The sequence below is a fragment of the Myotis daubentonii genome, chromosome 5 (assembly GCF_963259705.1).
Source record: "Myotis daubentonii chromosome 5, mMyoDau2.1, whole genome shotgun sequence".
Classification (NCBI taxonomy): domain Eukaryota; kingdom Metazoa; phylum Chordata; class Mammalia; order Chiroptera; family Vespertilionidae; genus Myotis; species Myotis daubentonii.
Window position 1 is genome coordinate 7,746,251 of NC_081844.1, and position 20,897 is coordinate 7,767,147.

Sequence of the window (20,897 nt, forward strand, 5' to 3'; positions counted from 1 at the left end):
CTGGGGTGAGGGATGTGAACTGTTCTAAGAGCAAGGGGCAGGTTAAAGGGAATGATGGGGTGTGTCAGGCCTGAGCAGCTGAGAAGTCATCTAAACAGGAGGAAACCCCCACAGCAATCCAAGGCCTGACTGCTCAGAACAAATCACGTCCCTGGGGCCCAGGACCTGGCAGCCCAAGGAGGGCTGACTGTTGACCCTTGGCCCTCTTGTGAGTGACCTCATATGGCCCCCATGGTCCCACCCCACCAAGGGGTATAGGGGGTGCAGGAGGGCGGCTCCACCCTTCCTGGAAGCAGCATGTCAGTCCCCTCTGGTGAGACCACACATATTCTCTAAAGTACATTCCAGGGTCCATCAATGGCCCGAAACCCTCTCCTGCCATTCCACCCTGTGGGGCCCATAGTGCCCCTCGGCATCTAGGGGCCTGAGTCTACATTTCACCAAGAGAAACAGGATTCACAGTGGCCTCCTGCCTTTTGTTGGGACTGAGAAAGGGTGTGCAGCCAAGAGATGGTTCCAGCTGTGTAGCCACATGGCCACAGCTTCCCTCCCTCTCCAGGACTGGCCTTGCTGCCACCTCTATCCAGGAAGCTCCAGCATGTCCTCTAGAAAAAGGACCTCTCAGCCAGCTCCAGCATGTCTCAGCTTCATCAATGCTCCATAGACATCTGGGGAGGCTCCCTCTCACATGGCTGCTCAACTCACACAGCTGTTATACCTCACCCAGCTGCTCCTTCTCTCCTAGGCTGCTCCCTCTCTCCCAGGCTGCTCCCTCTCACCAGACTGCTCCCTCCCACCAGGCTGCTCCCTCCCACCCAGGCTGCTCCCTCCCACCAGGCTGCTCCCTCCCACCCAGGCTGCTCCCTCCCACCAGGGTGCTCCCTCCCACCCAGATGGCTAAAGATGGGAAGGGCCTGGAGAGAGAGGGAAATGCTTGTGGCCATATGGCTGCACAACTGACGTCCACCTTACCTCTGTCTCAACAAAGGACAGAGAGATGGTGACATAAGGGTGTGTCCAAACCTGTCTCCAGCCTGTCCTCAGAGTACCCTCTCTGATCCCCAAACAACACTCAGCCTGAGAAGACAGCCCCTCACGACCCAGCAATGGCCCTTTTCAATTCCAAAGCCACCGCATTCATCTGGAGCATGGAGGACACTGACAACACAGCAACCTCAGGTGGAAGACCTGTCCTGTCACTAATAGGCACCAACGTGTGCCAGGTATGCCTGGTGCTGGTCATCAACATCGCTGAGAGCAGCTCCTGCCGGAAGGTTCTGCACTTCACCTGGGGACAGCATCAAAAGATGCAGAACAGGCTCCCGGGCCTGCAGATCCTCACCTGTGACATGTGGAACAGTTATACCCATCAGCTCAGGTGCATGAGGACTGACTCAGGAACCCTGGCTATCACCACATTGTCATCGCTGTGTCTCTGCTTTCATTCCCAGCTCTATGTGACATCACTGTCCTTTCTCCCATTTTCTTTCTTGTAACTAATCTATTTTCAGAGAAATTCTGTGTCCTTTATGAGCTGTTCTAAGATCTTTCAGAACAAGGTGCACTGAGTATATGCTGTGTGTGCCTATCTGCACGTGTCTGCATGTCCCCATGAGCCTACCTATTTTCATGTGGGCCTCCATTCTTCTGTGCATCTTTGTGTTTCCTTCCGGGTGGGTCTGTGAATTTCCATGTGTTTCAAGTTTTCATGTGTCTGCCTGTCTTCATGTGGGTCTGCAGGGGCCCTAGTGTTTGTGTAATTTCAGATCAGTCCATTGATGCATTCAGCCCTGTCTGTGTGTTGACACTGGCCCATTCATGGAGGTGGCAGGGAGGAGGTCACGTCTTCATCAATCTCAGCAGTTTATTTCTGTGGTCGGACAGTAAATTCAGTGGTGTGTTTTTTAAACTTGCCTTGCAATATCAGGGCACATTTTAACGATGCTGATCCAGAAGCTCAGAAGGAAGAGAGAAGGAAAACAAGGCTTAACATGGCTGTTTGCATTTCTGCTTACAAAAAAATAAAAATCAGCCAGGAGCACCAGCACTTACAAGGCCCTGGAGTCCTCCCTAATCTAATAGATGTTCAGTTCCAACATTTGCGGATTACAGAGGCAACTGGCAGCTTCCAGGACAAGAGTGTGGGGCACTTGCCCCAACCCCCCCCTCAAAGATCAGCCCTGGCAGCTCAGGGGGATGAGGCTTCTGGAGAGAGCCTGCTTCTCTGGGACCACTGCAGTGGCTCACATCCCTCCAGGGCCATCACACACCCGCTCATGTGGCCTCCACCCAGGGACTCCGGAGAGACTCCCCCAGGTGTCTCTGCCCCCTTTCCTGGTCTATCTCCTCAACAAGAGGGTGAGAGCTCCCTAAGCCCTAATCCAGTTTTCAGTGTTGCGTAGATGTTTCATTATAAGCCAGCATGATCCTTTGTGAGAGGAACGGAGCACAAACCATTAATTAGTCCATAATGTATTTATTAATCATAGTAGAGCCTTGTCATTTGAAGATTCTGTATCAGTGACTTTTCCTCCTTTTTAATTTAGACTTTCTTCAGCTTTTTGAAACTTGTTTGGCCTCTTTCAGTGACGACCCAGAAATACAGGACTGGAGTTGAGAAGAAAGGCCTGCCCTGCTGAGCAGATCTGCGCTGCCCAGAGGGCCGCTCTGAGCCCGTTTTCTGCTCTCGCCTCTGCAGGGGTGCGGTGGGGCCTGGGGCTCACTCCCTCATTCCCTGTCTGTAGGTGATGGGGAGTAAACCAAGGGTCTCTCCTCATATCCCTCCCGCGGCTTCTCCCTCAGGGAAAAGATGTGCGGGCTTGGGAAAGTTCAGAACACTCTCCCACTGGCCCCTTCGCCAGGGAACCAGACTGACCCTCCCTCTGTCCCCTCACACTGCTGTCCCCACTGTTCCTGTGGACCGTGCCAGGCATGTGTTCCCTAACCAAACATAGCTCTGGAGTCAGGAGGGAAAAGGCCAGCCCTAGGCAGGGTTCCTGGTTAGTCTCCTATGCAAATCCTGGTGGCCAAAGCCCAAGGAGCCAGAGGTTAGGGATCAAGCAGGCCATAGATCTGGTCGGAAGTTGGCATCCTCGGCAAGGGGCCAGGAGCCTCCTGATGCCCTCCTAGGCTGTGGGCAGCCTGTCTGCAGACATGTTTGTGGAGGACCCTACTGTGTGGGCAGGTACCACTGTCACCTCCTAAGTTGCTGTTTCCAGCTCATTCGTCGGGGCTCCACCGGTCTCCCTGCCGAGGCTTGGCACTTGGAAGGTGTGGGTCCTTTGCTCCCCTCGCCCATGCTTACTGAAGACCTGCCTCATAAACATGGCTCAGCATCCACCCCTCCCTCTTCCACACACTCTGGGTTCCAGCTGCAGTGAAATAGCACCAAGCTCTGCACTCCCCTCTGTCCCCTACCGCCTTTGCCTGGATGCCCTCCCTCTGCCCGGGTCCAAATCCCTGGGGTAGGCCACTCCATCCCTCTGCCCCACTGTGGTCATCAGCTGGCTCTTACCCCCTGGGGATTGGTCAGAGAGCAGGGCATAGACGTGCTCACACTTGCAGGTGAGTGTGCTCAGCAAGCGAATGAGTGAAATACTTCCTGCTGCACAGAATCTATCCAGTCTTTTCAGCACCATGTGGGCAGCAGGGCCTCAGTCTGCACCTCATTCTATCAGACTCTGAACATAAGGAAATAATTGAGTTGAAGGGGGTATCATTTCCAATCTAAGCAGATTTCTGTTTTGGAACCTTCTCCTTTGAAATTCACAGAAAGCCATTCCTGACAGGAATGCTTTCTTCTGAAATTGCAGAGTAATTTGTTTATTTGTTCAGGCTATGCACTCGATGGGATGGCATCTGGAGATAAACATCTGCTTTTGATGAGAGTCTGCCATTTAGTCATGTCCCGCACACTGTGACTTTGGCCACACAAATGCAGAGTGCCCAGCCCTCTTTCTGAAATAAGAGACAGGTCAGAGTCAGGCCAGGCGTGGGGTCTTCCACAGGACAGCTGATTGCAGAAGGGACCTTGGACCATTCATCCTCCTCTCCCCAGGACCCTGCTCCGAACCGTCACCTTTCTGCTTGTCCGCCCGCCTCCAACCCACAGTCACCTCACCCACCAGGCAGAAAGCAAGGATGGTCTCATCCCCACGGCCACAGCCCTCACGATGGGCTTCATCTGTTCCTTCTGTCTCTTCAAGTGTATGAGAGAGAGTAAGGGGATTCCCAGGACCACAGAACTAAGGGACTCCTGGAACAGGAGCGGCGTCACTCCTGGAGCCACAGGAGGACACCGATGATAGCAGAGGCGGTGCAGTCTGGGCCAGGGGTTCTGCCTGATTGTAACGCTGGGTCTTCAGGATCCCCACACTGCAGCTGCAGAAATGGATGTTCAGAGGCAGGATGTAACTTTCTGAGGCCCTACAGATGGAGAGGAGAGCCAGCATCAAGGCTCAAGCATCTATTCCCTGTGGGTAAGGGAGGAGTGAGGGTGGACCCTGGCTGTCCTTGGGTGGAACAGAGAGGAGCAGATCTTAAGAGGCCCTGACATTCTTGTCTGGTGCACACAACTTCTCCCAGTTATCCAATCAAATGTTAATTAGGTGCTGCCATCAGCTTCTGCAGATGGAGTCATGGTCCCTGATCAGTGGGGCGGACGATCACTCCCCCGGTGGGCCTGACCTGATAGCAGGGCCCTTTAAAAATCAGAGTTTTCTCTGGCTGATTGCAGAAGGAAGTCCAGGAGTCACAGTGTGAGAAGGATGTTACTGCTGCTGTGGTGTGAAGACAGAGGGGCCACAGGCTGAGGAATGTGTGTGACCTCTGGGAGCTCAGTGCAGCCCAGCTGAAGGCCAAGAGGAAATGGGGATCTGGATCCCACTGCCACAGGAGCTAAAACCTGCCAACAACCAGGACGAGCTCGGAAGAGCCCAGACCAGGCCAGATGAGGGCCAGATGAGGACGCAGCCAGGCCAACACCCTCCCTAATTTCAGAATTCCAGCCTCCAGAATTGTGGGGGAATAAATTTCTGTTTTTTTCAAGCCTCCCAGTTTGTGAAACTCTGTTATAGCAGCCCCAGGAAACAAATACAAATCCTGTCACCTGGATGCAGCAAATACCTGAAAATGTAGAAGTGCTTTGGAATTCAGCAATGGCTTGAAATTTTTGAGACAGAGGATGGAAAAGGCCTGGACTGGCTTGAATAGACTGTTGGTAGAAATACGGACATTGGCGACACTGCCAGTGAGTGCGCAGAAGGGAGGGAGGGACACGGCACTGCAGACTGGAGGGAACTGGTTATAAAGTGGAGAGAACTTGGGTGAAAAGTGAAAAGCAGAACTTGTAAATAATAAATCTGAGAAGATTTCTAAGCAAAATGTTGAAAATGCAGCCTGATTTCTCCTTGTGTATAGTAAAATGTGAGAGGAAAGAGATAAATTGAGGAAGAAATTGTCAAGCAAAAATGAACCAGCACCTGATGGGGGAAATTCTCAGTATGTCCAAATAGCAAAAGATGCTCAAATTAGGAGATTGTGTTTGGGAAAGTGTGCATTGCACAAAAAGCCAACAACGTGGCTGGAGAAATTAAGTGTGTGACTTGTGTTTGCGCTCAACCATCTCGGCAGAAGCCGGGAATGGGATGGGCTTGCCCAGGAAAGATCTGTGGAGGACCCTCTTCTCTGATGGTGTGCATCCCCATGACGAACACGGGAGACACACAGGTATTTGAGAATGTTGTATCAGCAGAAAACTCATGTTTAGACTGAAAGGGAGAAAGTGAAAAAGGGCGGTGGTTGGACTGCCAACATTCTACAGGCAGGAAATAGGCAAAGAGCGCTACTGAGCTGCAAATATGTTCTACACTTCAAGAAAATGGAGTGATTCCAAGAGGGGAGTCATGGGTGCAGAAGGTAAGGCCTTGGGCCACAGGGATTCTACTCAGATCTTGAGACCTAATGGAATCTGCCTGCTGGGCTTGGATATCCTTCTTTTACCTCCATCCTTTCCTTCCCTCATTAATTTTAAGTACACTTTTTTTTAAAGAGCAGTTTTAGGTTCACAGCAAAATTGAATGGAAGGTACAGAGACTTCCCATGTACTCCTGTCCCCACATACAAGAAGCATCTACCACTGTCACCATTCCACATGGAAGAGTTACATTTGTTACAGTAGGTGAGCCCACACTGACACATCATTATCACCCAAAGTCCATAGTTTACATTAGGTCCACTCTTGATGTTGTACGTTCTATGGGTTTGAGACAAATGCATCCACCATTACAGTATCACACAGAGTAGTTTCACTACCCTGAGAATCCTCTGTGCTCCACCAATTCATCCTCTTTGCCCCCAGCCCCTGGCAACCACTGATTCTTCCACTGTCTCCATAGTTTTGCCTTTTCCAGACTGTCATACAGTTGGAATACGATATGTGGCCTTTTCAGATTGGCTTCTTTCACTTATTAATATGCATTAAGGTTCCTCCATGTCTTTTCATGGCTCAACAGCCAATTTCTTTTTAGAACTATATAATATTCCATCGTATGAATGTAGCACGATTTATTTATCCATTCAGTCCTTTGGATAACAGTCCTTTATCTGATGTGTCATTTGCAAATATTTTCTCCCAGTCTGTGGCTTGTCTTCTCATTCTCTTAACAGTATCTTTTGGAGTGCAGAACATTTAAATTTTAATTTAGTTCAGTTTGTGCCTTTAGTGTTCTATCTAAAAAGTCATTACCACACCAGAGTTTTATAGTTCTGTGTTTTACATTTAGGCCTATGATCCATTTTGAGTTAATTTTTGTGAAGGGTTGTGCCTAGATTATTTATTTATTTATTTATTTATTTATTTATTTATTTTTGTTAGCCCTCACCTGAGGATATTTTTCATTGATGTTTAGAGACAGTGGAAGAGAAAGGGAGAGACAGAGAGATAGAAACATCTATGTGAGAGAGACACATCCACTGGTTGCCTCCTGCATGTGCCCCGACCAGGGCTGGGAATCAAGCCTGCAACTGAGGTACATGCCCTTGACCAGAATCAAACCCATGACCCCACAGTCCACAGGCTGACACTCTATCCACTAAGCCAAAACAGCTAGGGATTCATTCATTCATTCATTCATTTACATGTGGATGTACAGTTGTTTTAGCACCATTTTTTGAAAAGACTATCTTTACTCCATTGTATTGCCTTTGCCACTTTGTCAAAGATCAGTTGACTATATTTATGCGGGTCTATTTCTGGCTTTCTATTCTGTTCATTGACCTATTTGTCTATTCTTTCACCAGTACCACACTGTATTTATTACTATAGCTCTGCAGTAGTGTCAGTTCTCCAACTCTGTTCTTCTTGTTCAATATTGAGTTGCCTATTCTGCTTCTTTTGCCTCTTCATATAAACTTTAGAATCACTTTGTTGGTATCCACAGGAAAACTTTCTGGGATTTTGACGGGGATTGCATTCAATCTATAGATCAAGTTGAGAAAAACAGATAATATTGAGTCTTTGGGGGATCCAAGATGGCTGCCAATGGGATGGAAGGCTGCAAGATAGTGTGTGAGTGAGAGAACGGAAGGAGAGTGTGTGGACGTGTATTTGTGAGAGAAGGACAGCTATATTCCACAGGACTGCTGTGGACTGGCGGACCAGGCTCCCCTGGATGGGCAGCCTCTACTGCTGCTGAAATCTCTCCCAGAGCGCCGGCTCTGCCATAGAGATCATGCCATCTTAAAGGGGAGACCAGCTGTGATCAAAAGCCCAGCCTTACCTTCAACCGGGGAGACCTCAGATACCTCCCGAAACCCTACAACCACAATGTCCAGGGACCAGCTGCCTCAGCTGCGAACCCACGAACACCAGGACTCCAGCCTCCCCGACTGCAGGCACCAAGAAAGTCTGTCCAGGGGACTGAATATGCAGACAGGCCCTGCGCCTTCTCACAGAGCAAATAGAAGGAACAGCTGAATCAAACAACACCCACCTGGAATTGGCAAATTAAACATAGCTGGTGAGGCAACCGGTGGATGGAAAGGTCAGATATCACCTAGAGAAAGGTAAGATCTGGGATCCAGGCTGGAGGGAGAAATGCGCCCAGCGGGGACTAGTCTCAGAGGAAGACTGCGCTCTACAAAATCCGCGGCCAGCCGTTGGGGTCAGTGTAGCTCTCAAATGTGGAAGGGGGTCCACAGGGCTGCTGGCAGAAGGGGACTCTAGATATTAGTCCACAGCTGGGCTGGGCCCAGAAAGGCAGCCTGAATTTCTATACCAGCTGCACAGTGCCAGGGGAGTTGGTGCACTTCCTATGGCTTTTTTCCTTTTTAATTCCTTGATTTTGCTTGCTAAGTCCAGTACATAGGATCTTCCAATTAAAAATACTCACCGAGACTGCAGGGGAAAGTTGTTTTTATGGAAACTGGGGATCAGAATAAGGAGAGATGAGCAGGAAACCAGTTCTAGGGCAGTCCGTCCCTCCAACCAAATATTAAGTGCAGCAGAGAAAGAAAAATCTAAACACTGGGTAGAGGGGCCTTTTAGCCCTGGCTATTAACACAGAAACACTGCCACCCAGGGGTTGTATCAGAAATTGACTCTTGTGTAAATACAACTAAAGGCAGGCTGAGAAACAAAGGGAGCAGAGAGATCCCGCCTGCTTGAAAACAGGGTTGTGGCTTATGACACAGAGGAACGGTTGATCGAAGGGAACCTCAATACTGTGCTGACTACCTGATAGGAAATAGATGTGCCAAGCAGAACAGTAGAGGAAGTAAACGACCTTACTACTTCACTTTTTTATTTTTTATCTTTTACTTAAGAAACCAAAATGTTTTTCTCACTTAATTTTATTTTTATATTATATTTTTATTTTTAATTATTATTATTACTACTATTACTTTACCTTTTTAAAGTTTTATTTTATTTTATTTTAGTATTCGTGTTCTACATTTCATTTTTATTTTTTAGCATTATTTTACTCTATCTGAATTTTTTCTTTATGCCAACACTCTCTTCCTCACTTTTCCCCTTTATCACCCTGTTTCTCTTACCCTGTTCCTGCTTTAGTTTTTCTCTATCCTTTCTTTTTTCTCCCTGTTAAAAATTGATTTTATTCATATATCTAATTTCCTCTCCCCTGCTCCAAGTCCATGTACACTTCTCTCTTCTCTTTCTTCACTATCCAAAAATATTTTTCTTCCTCTTTATTTTTCTTTTTCTTTCTTTCTGTCTTGTTGGTGTTGTTTCTTTAATGGTTGGTTAGTTAGTTTGTTTGTTTTTTACTTCAGTTTTTCCTCTCCTCACTTGTTCTCTTCTTCTACTAATAGCGGAATTAATTTCAATCACCACCTCAGACCTATTGTTTTCTAATAGTAAATGAATACATACATAGACAGATTAAAGGAAGGGGAAAATTATATATATATATATATATATATATATATATATTCTTTTATATATATTTTTATACATAGTTTCTTTTATATATTTTTTTATTTTATTGTATTTTGTTTTTTACTTTTCTTCTTACACTCTCATTCTCTTTCTACGTCCTCTATACTGAATTGTGGCTATTTCCCCATTCATTCAATTCCTTGACCATACCTTCTGGAAATAAGCTCTGCCTTCTCAGATTCATCTGGGTGTTTGTTGTTTGGGTGTCTGTTGTTTGCATTTTTTGGATTAGTTGTTGTTTTATTGGAGTTTTCTCCCCATATACATATCTTTTTCCCTTCTTTTTTCTTCACTTTATTCTCTCTCTTACATTTTTTCCTTTTCTCAATATCATTTTTGCACTCCTTTCTTTTCCCTACTTCTCTTTTCTCTGATGGTCACCTTTATTTGGGATTATTAGTATTGTGAACACATTTGTGTTTGGTGCCCTGTACGTTGTGTCTTGTTGTGTTGTATTTTGTGCCTTTAAGTCGACACAGGAGAGAGCTACATAACCAGACACACTGAGAGAGCAATCATGGGGAGACAAAGAAACAGCCTGCATATGAAAGAAAAGGAGGAATCACCAGAAAAGAAAGTAAATGAAATTGAAGCAAGCAATATGACAGAGAAAGAATTCAGAGCAATGGTCATAAGGTCACTGAAAAGGATGGAAGACAAATTCACCAATGTAAGAACCAAGAGGAAATGAAAAAGAACCAAGAAGAAATGAAAAATGATATCACTACAATAAAGAACTCAATAGAAAGCATCAGCAGTAGACTAGAAGAAGCAGAGGACCACATAAGTGAACTAGAAGACAAGGTAAGAAAAAATACCCAACCAGAGCAGCATCTAGAAAAATAAACTTAAAAAACCTGAGGGGAGCCTAAGGGAACTTTGGGACAACACGAAACGAAACAACATCCACATAATAGGAGTGAGAGAAGGAGAGGAAATTGAGCAAGGAATAGAAAACTTGTTTGAAAAAGTATTGACAGAAACCTTTCCTGATATAGGGAAGAAAAAATTCACACAAGTACAAGAAGCTCACAGAGTCCCAAATAAGATAAATCCCAAAAGACCGACACCAAGACACATTATAATTAAATTGGCAAACACCAATGACAAAGTAAGAATCTTAAAGGCTGCCAGAGAGAGACAGAAATTTAGGTACAAAGGATCTCCCATCAGACTATCAACTGATTTCTCAACAGAAACACATCAGGCCAGAAGGGAATGGAATGAAATATACAAAGTCATGCAAAGCAAGGGTCTGATTCCAAGAATATTGTACCCACAAGGCTATCAATAAAAATTGAGGGTAAAATCAGGAACTTCACAGATAAAAAGGACTAAGGGAGTTTATTACCACCAAATCAGCAATGCAATAAATGCGAAAGGGTCTGCTATAAAAAGAAGAAATAGGAAGGGAAGAAGGAACACAGGCATAAAGAATGAAAATGGTGGCAAACAAGTACGTATCAATAATAACTTTAAATGTAAATGGATTAAATGCCCCAATCAAAAGACATTGGGTAGGTAAGTGGACAAGGAAACATGACCCATACATCTGCTGTCTACAAGAAACCCACCTCAGAACAAAGGCCTCGCACAGACTGATGGTGAAGGGATGGAAAAAGGTTTTTCAGGCGAATGGAAATGAAAAAAAGCTGGGGTAGCAATACTTATTTATATGAAAAATTAGACCTCAAAGTGAAGGTCATAACAAGAGATAAGGAAGGCCACTTCATAATACTAAAGGGATCAATACAACAAGAAGATATAACCCTGGTAAACATATATTCATCCAATACAGAAGCACCTAAGTACATAAAAAAAAAATTCTGGATGATATCAAGGTAGAGATTGACAGCAATCAGGTCATAGTAGGAGACTTTAATACCCCATTAACACCACTGGACAAATCCTCTAAACAAAAAATCAGCAAAGAAATATCAATCCTAAATGACTTACTAGATCACATGGAATTAATTGATATCTTCAGAACATTTCACCCAAAGCCACAGAATATACATTATTCTCATGTGCACATGAGTCATTTTCAAAGACAGACCACATATTGGGACACAGGCAAAGTCTCTTCAAATTTAAGAAGATAAAAATCGTATCAAGCATCTTCTCAGATCACAACGGCATAAAACTAGAAATCAACTACAATAAAAACAATTTTAAAAAATCAAACACCTGGAGGTTAAATAGCATGTTATTGAACAACGATTGGGTTACCTCAGAGATCAAAGAAGAAATAAAAAGCATCATGGCAACAAATGACAATGAAAACACAACAATACAAAATCTATGGGACACAGTGAAAGCAGTCTTAAGAGGGAAGTTCATGGCTCTACAGGCTACCTCAAAAAACAAGAAAAATGGTAATAAATTATCTAACCCTACAATTCAAAGAGTTAGAAAGAGAGTAAAAAGAAAAGCCCAGTGTAAGCAGAAGGAAGGAAATAATAAAGATCAGAGCGGAGATAAACGACATCCAGACCAAAAACACCAATACAAAAGATCAACAAAACCAAGAGCTGGTTCTTTGAAAGGAATAACAAGATTGATGAACCTCTAGCCAGGCTCACCAAGAAGTAAAGAGAGGACCCAAATAAACAAAATCAGAAATGAAGGAGGTGAAGTAACAACTGATCCCACAGAAATACAAACAATTATGAAATTACTATGAACAACTCTATTGCAACAAAATGGGTGCCAGCAAAAGACTGGTGTGCCATGTTTGGCACGCGTGCCAGGGGTTGCCCACCCCTCTCCTAGATGAACATAAATGCTAAAATCCTCAACAAAATTCTAGAAAATCGAATTCGGTATTACATTAGAAAGATCATACACCATGACCAAGTGGGATTTATTCTGGGGATGCGAGGATGGTACAATATCTGCAAATCAATACATGTGATACGTCACATAAACAAACGGAGAGACATAAGTCACATAATCATATTAAGAGATGCAGAAAAAGCATTTGACAAAATCCAACACCCTTTCTTGATAAAAACTCTCAGCAAAGTGGGAAGAGAGGGATCATACCTCAACATAATAAAAACTTTATATGACAAACGTATAGCCAAAATCATACTCAATGGGCAAAAACTAAACTCTTTTCCCCTAAGAACAGGAACAAGACAGGGATGCCCACTTTCATCACTCCTGTTCAATATAGTACTAGAAGTGCTAGCCATAGTGATCAGACAAGTAGAAGAAATAAAAGGCATCCAAATTGGAAAAGAAGAAGTAAAACAGTCCTTATTCGCAGATGACATGATACTATACATAGAAAACCTCAAAGGCCCCATTAAAAACCTACTAGACTTAATAAATGAATTTGGCAATGTATCAGGATACAAAATTAACACCCAGAAATCTATGGCCTTTGAATACACCAATAATGAGCTCATAGATAGAGAAACAAAATAAAACAAAAACAAAAAACAAAAACAACCACAATCCCATTTATCATGGCACAAAAAAAATTAAGATACTTGGGAATAAAGTTAATTAAGGAGGTAAAAGACCTGTACTCAGAAAACTACAGGACATTGAAAAAAGAGATAAAGGAAGACATAAACAAGTGGAAGAACATACCATGTTCATGGATTGGTAGAATCAACATCATTAAAATGTCCATACTACCCAAAGCAATCTACAGATTCAGTGCAATCCCCATTAAAATACAAATGGCATATTTCAAAGATGTAGAACGAACTCTCCAAAAATTCATCTGGAATAAAAAAAAAGACCTCGAATAGCCACAGCAATCCTGAGATAGAAGAACAAAGTGGGAGGGATCACAATACCAGGTATCAAGCTATATTACCAAGCCACGGTTCTCAATACTGCCTGGTACTGGCACAAGAACAGATATATAGACCAATGAAACAGAACAGAGGAACCCAAAAATTGACCCAAGCCATTATGCTCCATTAATATTTGACAAAGGAGGCAAGAGCATACAATGGACTCAAGAGAGTCTCTTCAATATATGGTGCTGGGAAATTTGGTCAGATACATGCAAAAAAAAAAAATGAAACTAGATCACCAACTTACAAGATACACAAAAGCAAACTCAAAATAGCCAAAGGACTTAAATGTAAGACAGGAAACCATAAAAATCCTACAAGACTCCATAGGCAGTAAAATAGCAGACATATGTCGTAGCAATATCTTCACAGACACAGCTCCTAGGGCAATGGAGACTAAGGAGAAAATAAACAAATGGGACTACATCAACATAAAAAGCTTCTGCACAACAAAAGAAACCATCAACAAAACAACAAGAAGCCCCACTGCATGGGAGAACATATTTGCCAATGTTATCTGCGATAAGGGTTTAATCTCCAAAATTTATAGGGAACTCATATAACTTACCAAAAGGAAGATAAACAATCCAATCACAAAATGGGCAAAGGACCTATATAGACACTTTTCAAAAGAGGACATGCAGAAGGCCAAGAGATATATGAAAACATGCTAAAGTCACAATCATCCAAGAAATGCAAATCAAAACAACAAAGAGGTACCATATCACACCTGTCAGAATGGCTATCATCAACAAATCAACAACGACAAGTGCTGGCAAGGATGTGGAGAAAAAGGAACCATCGTGCACTGCTGGCGGGAACGCAGACTGGTGCAGGCACTGTGGAAAATACTACGGCGTTTCCTCAAAAAATTAAGAATGGAACTTCCATTTAACCCAGTAATCCCACTTCTAGGAATATATCCCAAGAAACTAGAAACACCAATCAGGAAGGACATATGCACCCCTATGTTCATAGCAGCACAATTTACAATAGCTAAGATTTGGAAACAGCCTAAGTGCCCATCAGCAGATGAGTGGATTAGAAAACTGTGGTACATCTACACAGTGGAATACTATGCTGCTATAAAAAGGAAGGAATTCTTACCATTTGCAACAACCTGGATGGAACTGGAGTACATCATGCTAAGCGAAATAAGCCAGTCAGAGAAAGATAAATATCACATGATCTCACTCATTTGTGGAATATAATGAACAATATAAAGTGATGACAAAAATAGAACCAGTCATAGAAACATTGAACAGACTGTCCAACCTATGAGGGAAGGTGAGGGGTGAGGGGGTAAGAGATCAACCAAAGGACTTGTATGCATGCATATGAGCATAACCAATGGACACAGACTGGGTCGGGGAGGGAGGGGAGGGCATGTGCTGGGGGAGGGGGCAGCTGGGTAGAGGTTAATGGGGGAAAAGGAGACTTATGTAATACTTTAAAGTTTAACTGAGTTAAACAATAATGTTTTTTTAAAGTATGAATCTAGACAGACTTTTTGTAGATTTCTTTATGAAGTTGAAGAAGTTCTCTCTGTTCCTAGTTTTCTGGGAGTTGTCATTATGCACAGGCATTGGATTTTGTCAAATGCTTTTTCTGCATACATTGATGTCATCATGTAATTTTTCTTCCTTAATTTGTTAATAAAGTGGGGTTATATTGATTTTTTAAATAATTTTTATTTCTTGAAGTATTACAAAGAGTATTACATATGTCTCCTTTTTTCCCCCCATTGACATTCCCCCGGCCCCTACCCCCTAGTGTCTTGTGTCCATTGGTTATTCTTATATGCATGCATATAAGTCCTTCGGTTGACCTCTTAAGCCCCCCCCAAACCCTCCCCAGGCTTCCCACTGTAGTTTGACAGTACGTTCAATGCTGCTCTGCCTCTGAATCTACCCCTGTTCATCAGTCTATACTGGTCCCCATTATCTGTCCCAACCTCACTGGAGCCGTCCCAACCTCACCGGGGCCATCTCGGCCTCACCGGGGCTGTTTCAACCTCACTGGGGCTGTCTCGACCCACCGGGGCCGTTTTGGCCTCACCGGGGCCGTCCCGACCTCACCGGGGCCGTTTTGGCCTCACCGGGGCCGTCCCGACCTCACCGGGGCCGTTTCAACCTCACTGGGGCCGTCCCGACTATTGATTGATTTTTGAATGCCGAACTTGCCTTGCATACCTGGGATAAACCTACTAGGTCATTATGGGTAATTACTTTATACATTGGTGATTTGCTAATATTTTGTTGAGCATTTTTGCATCTATGGTCTGTAGTTTCCTTTTCTTGTAATGTCTTTGTCTGGTTTTGAATTAGAGAAATGCTGGCCTCATAGAATGAGTTTGGAAGAATTCCCTCTCCTTCTATCTTCTGGAAGAGATTATAAAGAATTAATATGAATTCTTCATTACATGTTTGGTAAAATTCACCAACAAATCCACCTAGCCTGGTGCTTTCTGTTTGAGGGAGTTATTAATTATTGATTCAATGTATTAACAGATATAGGCCTATTCAGATTGTCTATTTCTTTTTATGTGAGTTTTAGCAGATTTTATACTTCAAGAAATTGGACATTTCCTCTAGATCAGCAGTCGCCAACCTTTTGGACCTCACGGACCACCAGTGGTCCGCGGACCACCGGTTGGCGACCACTGCAGACTATCAAATTTGTGGGCATAGAGTTGTTCATAATATTTCTTTACTATCATTTTAGTGTCTACAGGCAAATAAGGTGATTTCCCCCCCCTTTGGATCCTTCCAAGATTTTTTCTTTATCTTCGAGTTTTTGAAGTTTGAATATGCCTAGGTATAGTTTTTTGGTTTTGTTTTGGCATTTATCCTGCTTGTTCTATTCTGAGGTTTCTGGATCTGTAATTTGTTGTCTGATATTAATTTGGGGGAAATTTTAAGTCATTATTTCCTCAAATAGTCCTTCTGGTTCTTTCTGTCTTGCTTCCTTGCTTCTCCTCCTGGTCTTCCCAATAATTACACTTATATGTCACCTTTTGTAGATGTCTCATCCTTGGGTATTCTGTTCTGGTGTGTGTGTGTGTGTGTGTGTGTGTGTGTGTGTGTGTGTGTGTGTGTGTGTTTCAGTCTTGTTTCTCTTTGCTCTTCCATTTTGGAAGTTTCTGTTGACATGTCCTCAGGCTCACTGATTGTTCGATGCCATGTCCAGTCTACTAAATGAGCCCAACAAAAGCACTCTTCATTTTTGTTACAGTGTTTTGATCTCTAGCATTCATTTCTGATTCTCTCTTAGAATTCCTGTCTCTGCTTATACTGCCTATGGGTTTTTTCATGCTTTATACATTATACATTACTTTATACATTAGAGCTGGATATTAACAACAATTGTTTTAAGTTCCAGCATCCTTGCATGTCTAATTCTGATGCTTGCTCTGTCTCTGCAGACTACTTTTTGTCTTTTGGAATGCCTTGTAGTTTTTTCTTGATAGCCAGAAATGTGTTGGATAAAAGGAACTGCAGTAAACAGACCTTCAGTGATGTGGTGATGAGATACAGGGATGGGGCATTTGATTATGCCCCATATTTGTGAGTCTGTTGCCTGGGCTGTGGCCTTTACATATGCTCCTCAGCCCTCCTTAGGTAGTACAAGAAAGATAAAGGAGCAGGATGGGCATTTCTCTCCCCCAGGTGGTCAGGATCTGATGGAATGATTTCTCCTGAGGGCAGGCCTTGTTAGAACACATGCTCTGGTGTATTCACAATAGCTACTTCCTCCCCACACCCAGCCTGAAGCAGGAGGGGATTTTTCTCCTGTCCTCAGTGTGAGAATCTGGTGTGGCTTCTAGAAGTAAAACTCACAAAAGTGGGGGCTACAGCTGTGTCCTCGCCCACTTCGGCCCCAGCGGCCTGTTTTTCCAGCCCATCAGCGCTGAGGACGAGGGCCAGCAGCCCAAGGAGATCGAGTCACTGTGCAAGAACAGCTATGGGACGGTGTGACGCGCATGCTGTTCATCACGATCCCCTTCTTCAGAGAAGTGATCGGCAGCTCCTTTTCCTGCGAGCACTGCAGCTGGAATAACATGGAGGTCCAGTCACTGGGCAGCATCCAGGGCCAGGGAGTGCACTACACTCTGATGGTCAGGGGGGTTGGAGGACATGAACCGAGAAGTAGAGAAGACTGATTGCCAGCCATCACAAGGATTCCAGAGTTAGATTTTGAAATTCCTGCCTTTAGCCAGAAGGGAGCTTTGAACACTGTTGAAGGATTGATCAGCCGTGCTATCTCTGGCCTGGACAGGATCAGCCCACATGAAAGGCAAATGAAGAAGCTGTAGCTGAAAAACTTGATGAGTTCATTGTCAAACTGAAAGAGCTAAAGCAGGTGGCCTCTCCTTTCACCATGCTCATTGATGACCCCTCAGGGAACAGCTTGATGGAAAACTCGCATGCTCCCCAGAAAGATGATGCCTTGCTGATCACATATTATAACCAGACTCCGCATCAAAAGGAGATGCTGGAGCTCCAGGCAGAAGCACCAGAAGAGAAGCCACAAGAGGAAGATCTCAGAAACGAAGTACTGCAGTTCAACACAAAATGCAATGCTCCAGCTCAGACCAACATGAAGCTAGTTCAAATCCCCCACTTTAAGAAGGTTATCATCATGGCTACCAACTGCCAGTACTGCGGTCATCCAACCAATGAGGTAAAGTCTGGAGGAGCAGTAGAGCCCTTGAGCACCAGGATCACTCTCCATATCATAGATCCCTCAGATATGACCAGAGACCTGCTCAAGCCTGGGACATGCAATGTGGAAATCCCAGAACTGGAATTTGAGTTGGGAATGGCTGTTTCTGGGGGCAAGTTCACAACACTGGAGGGGCTGCTGAAAGACATCTGGGACCCGGTGATCAAGAACACTTTCACACTGGGTGACAGTTCCAATCCTGGCCAGATGGACAAACTGCAGGAGTTTAGCCAGAAGTTGGACCAGAGAATAGAGTAAAATGAAGGCCCACTTTATTATAAATGATCCAGCAATAAACAGCTATTTGCAGAATGTGTATGTATCTGAAAATGATCTAGAGATGAAGGTGGGACGTTAGAAGTGCACGTTTGACAAAAATGAGGAGCTAGGGCTCAATGACATCAAGATGGAAGGCTATGAGAAAGGCCTGGCCCCACGGTAGCAGTGGACAGTTTCCCAGCCAACCTCCTGTGCTGCTCAGATCACAAGCATATTTATTACTATTGGAAAAGTGGGAGTGACCTCCTCACCTGCTCATGTGGGGAGGGCACCTGGTCTGAATCAAAGATCCTGGCACACTTTTTAAAATGTGTGGTGCAAGTGCACACCTGTTGGGTTATTTGACTTTATTTTGGAGGTTGTGAGTTAGCTTGGGAGGAGACCTGGAAGTGAACTATGAGGGATGTCACTATCACTTTTTCCCACAAGTCTTCACCCTCTGTCCACAATGTGCCCTCCTCTATAGCTGGAACACTGAAGTTGAGGAAGGTGGAAGACAGCTGCAGCTGGAGTTTAGGTGTTGGTTTTGGATGTACAAAATACTGATTTCCACACAAAGAAAGTCTTCTGAGGAAGGAAGTCCAGCACAGGTGAAGAAGTTCTCATTAAAATGATGTCTGTCTCATCAACAAATCAACAAACGACAAGTGCTGGAGAGGATGTGGAGAAAAAGGAACACTTGTGCACTGCTGGTGGGAATGCAGACTGGTGCAGCCACTATGGAAGACAGTATGGAGTTTCCTCAAAAAACTAAAAATGGAACTCCCATTTGACCCTGCGATCCCACTTCTAGGAATATATCCCAAGAAATCAGAAACACCAATCAGAAAGGATATATGCACCCCTATGTTCATAGCAGCACAATTCACCATAGCTAAGATCTGGAAACAGCCTAAGTGCCCATCAGTAGATGAATGGATTAGAAAACTGTGGTACATCTACACGATGGAATACTATGCTGCTGTAAAAAAGAAGGAACTCTTACCATTTGCAACAGCATGGATGGAACTGGAGAGCATTATGCTAAGTGAAATAAGCCAGTCAATGAAGGAAAAATACCACATGATCTCACTCATTCATGGATAATAGAGACCATTATAAACTTTTGAACAATAATAGATACAGAGGCAGAGCTGCCTCAAACAGATTGTCAAACTGCAGCGGGAAGGCTGGGGAGGGTTGGGGGGCAGGAGGGAGGGGGGTAAGAGATCAACCAAAGGACTTGTATGCATGCATATAAGCATAACCAATGGACATAAGACACTGGGGGATAGGGGAGCCTAGGGGACTGTCTAGGGCGGGGGGTGGGGGGGAAATGGACACATATGTAATACCCTTTGTAATACTTTAAGCAATAAAAAAATAAAATAAAATAAAAAATAAATAAAAATAAAATGATGTCTGTCAAACTGCACTGGCCCGGAATTCACTGTCTTTATTTGATATGCTGTTAGACTCTACCTCCTGAAGAAAAATTTCCCCAATGTGGCCACTGTAATTTGGAGATGGGAGCTGGCATTTCATTCATTCCTTCACAGATGTGCCAAGCACTCACTGAACAGTGAACAAAACAAGGCGCTGCAGTCACGAAGCTTGAAGTCTAGTGGGGAAAATTGACAATGGGGTGGATTGATAATAAACCAATTAAGTTAAAAAAGAAAAAGAAAAGAAAGTATTACATAGGTTGCCCCTTTCTCCCCATTGATTCCCTCTAGCTTGCCAATGGCCCCAACCCCAGGCCTTCACCACCGTATTGTCCGTGTCCATGGGTTATGCATACAGAGTCTTTGGTTGACTAGTTCCCACCCACCCACGTGTCCCCACTTTCCTTTGAGATTCTGCACTCTGTTCCATGCTTCCATGTCTCTTGATCCACAACATTCATCAGTTTATTTTGCTACTTAGATTCCACATATGAGTGAGATCATGTGATGCTTGTCTTTCTCTATTTCGCTTAGCATGATGCTCTCCAGGTCCCTCCATGCTATCTCAAACAGTAAGAGATTCTTCTTTTTCACTGTTGCATAGTATTCTATGGTATAAATGTACCACAACTTTTTTATGCAGTCATCGACTGATAGGCACTTGGGCTATTCCAGATCTTAGCTACTGTAATTGTGCTGCTATAAACACAGGGGTTCATACATTCTTTCTGATGGGTGTTTCAGATTTCTTAGGATATATTCCTAGAAGTGAGAGCACTGGGTCAAATGGCAGTTGCATATTTAATTTTTTGAGGAAACTTCATACTGTTTTCCATAATGGCTGCACCAGTCTGCATTCCCACCAGCAGCATACTAGGGTTCCCCTTTCTCCACATCCTCGCCAGCACTTGTCATTTTGTTGATGATAGCCATTCTGACAGGTGTGAGGTGATATCTCATTGAAGTTTTAATTTGCATCAATCTGGTGATTGGTGACTTTGAGTATTTTTTCATGTCTCTTGGCCACCTGTATGTCCACTTTGGAAAAGTATCTATTTAGTTCCTTTTCACATTTTTTATTTGAATTGTCTTCCTATTGTTAAATTGTATGAGTTCCTTATATATTTTGGATATCAACCCTTTATCAGATGTATCATTGCCAAATATGTTCTCCCAGACAATGGGCTCCCTTTTCAT

At 43.9% G+C, this 20,897-nt stretch overlaps 1 pseudogene; it reads left to right on the forward strand.

Annotated features, from left to right (window-relative positions):
• Positions 1 to 1,148: 1,148 nt before the first annotated feature.
• On the forward strand, positions 1,149 to 18,534 carry LOC132234465 (zinc finger protein ZPR1-like; annotated as a pseudogene).
• Positions 18,535 to 20,897: the final 2,363 nt, after the last annotated feature.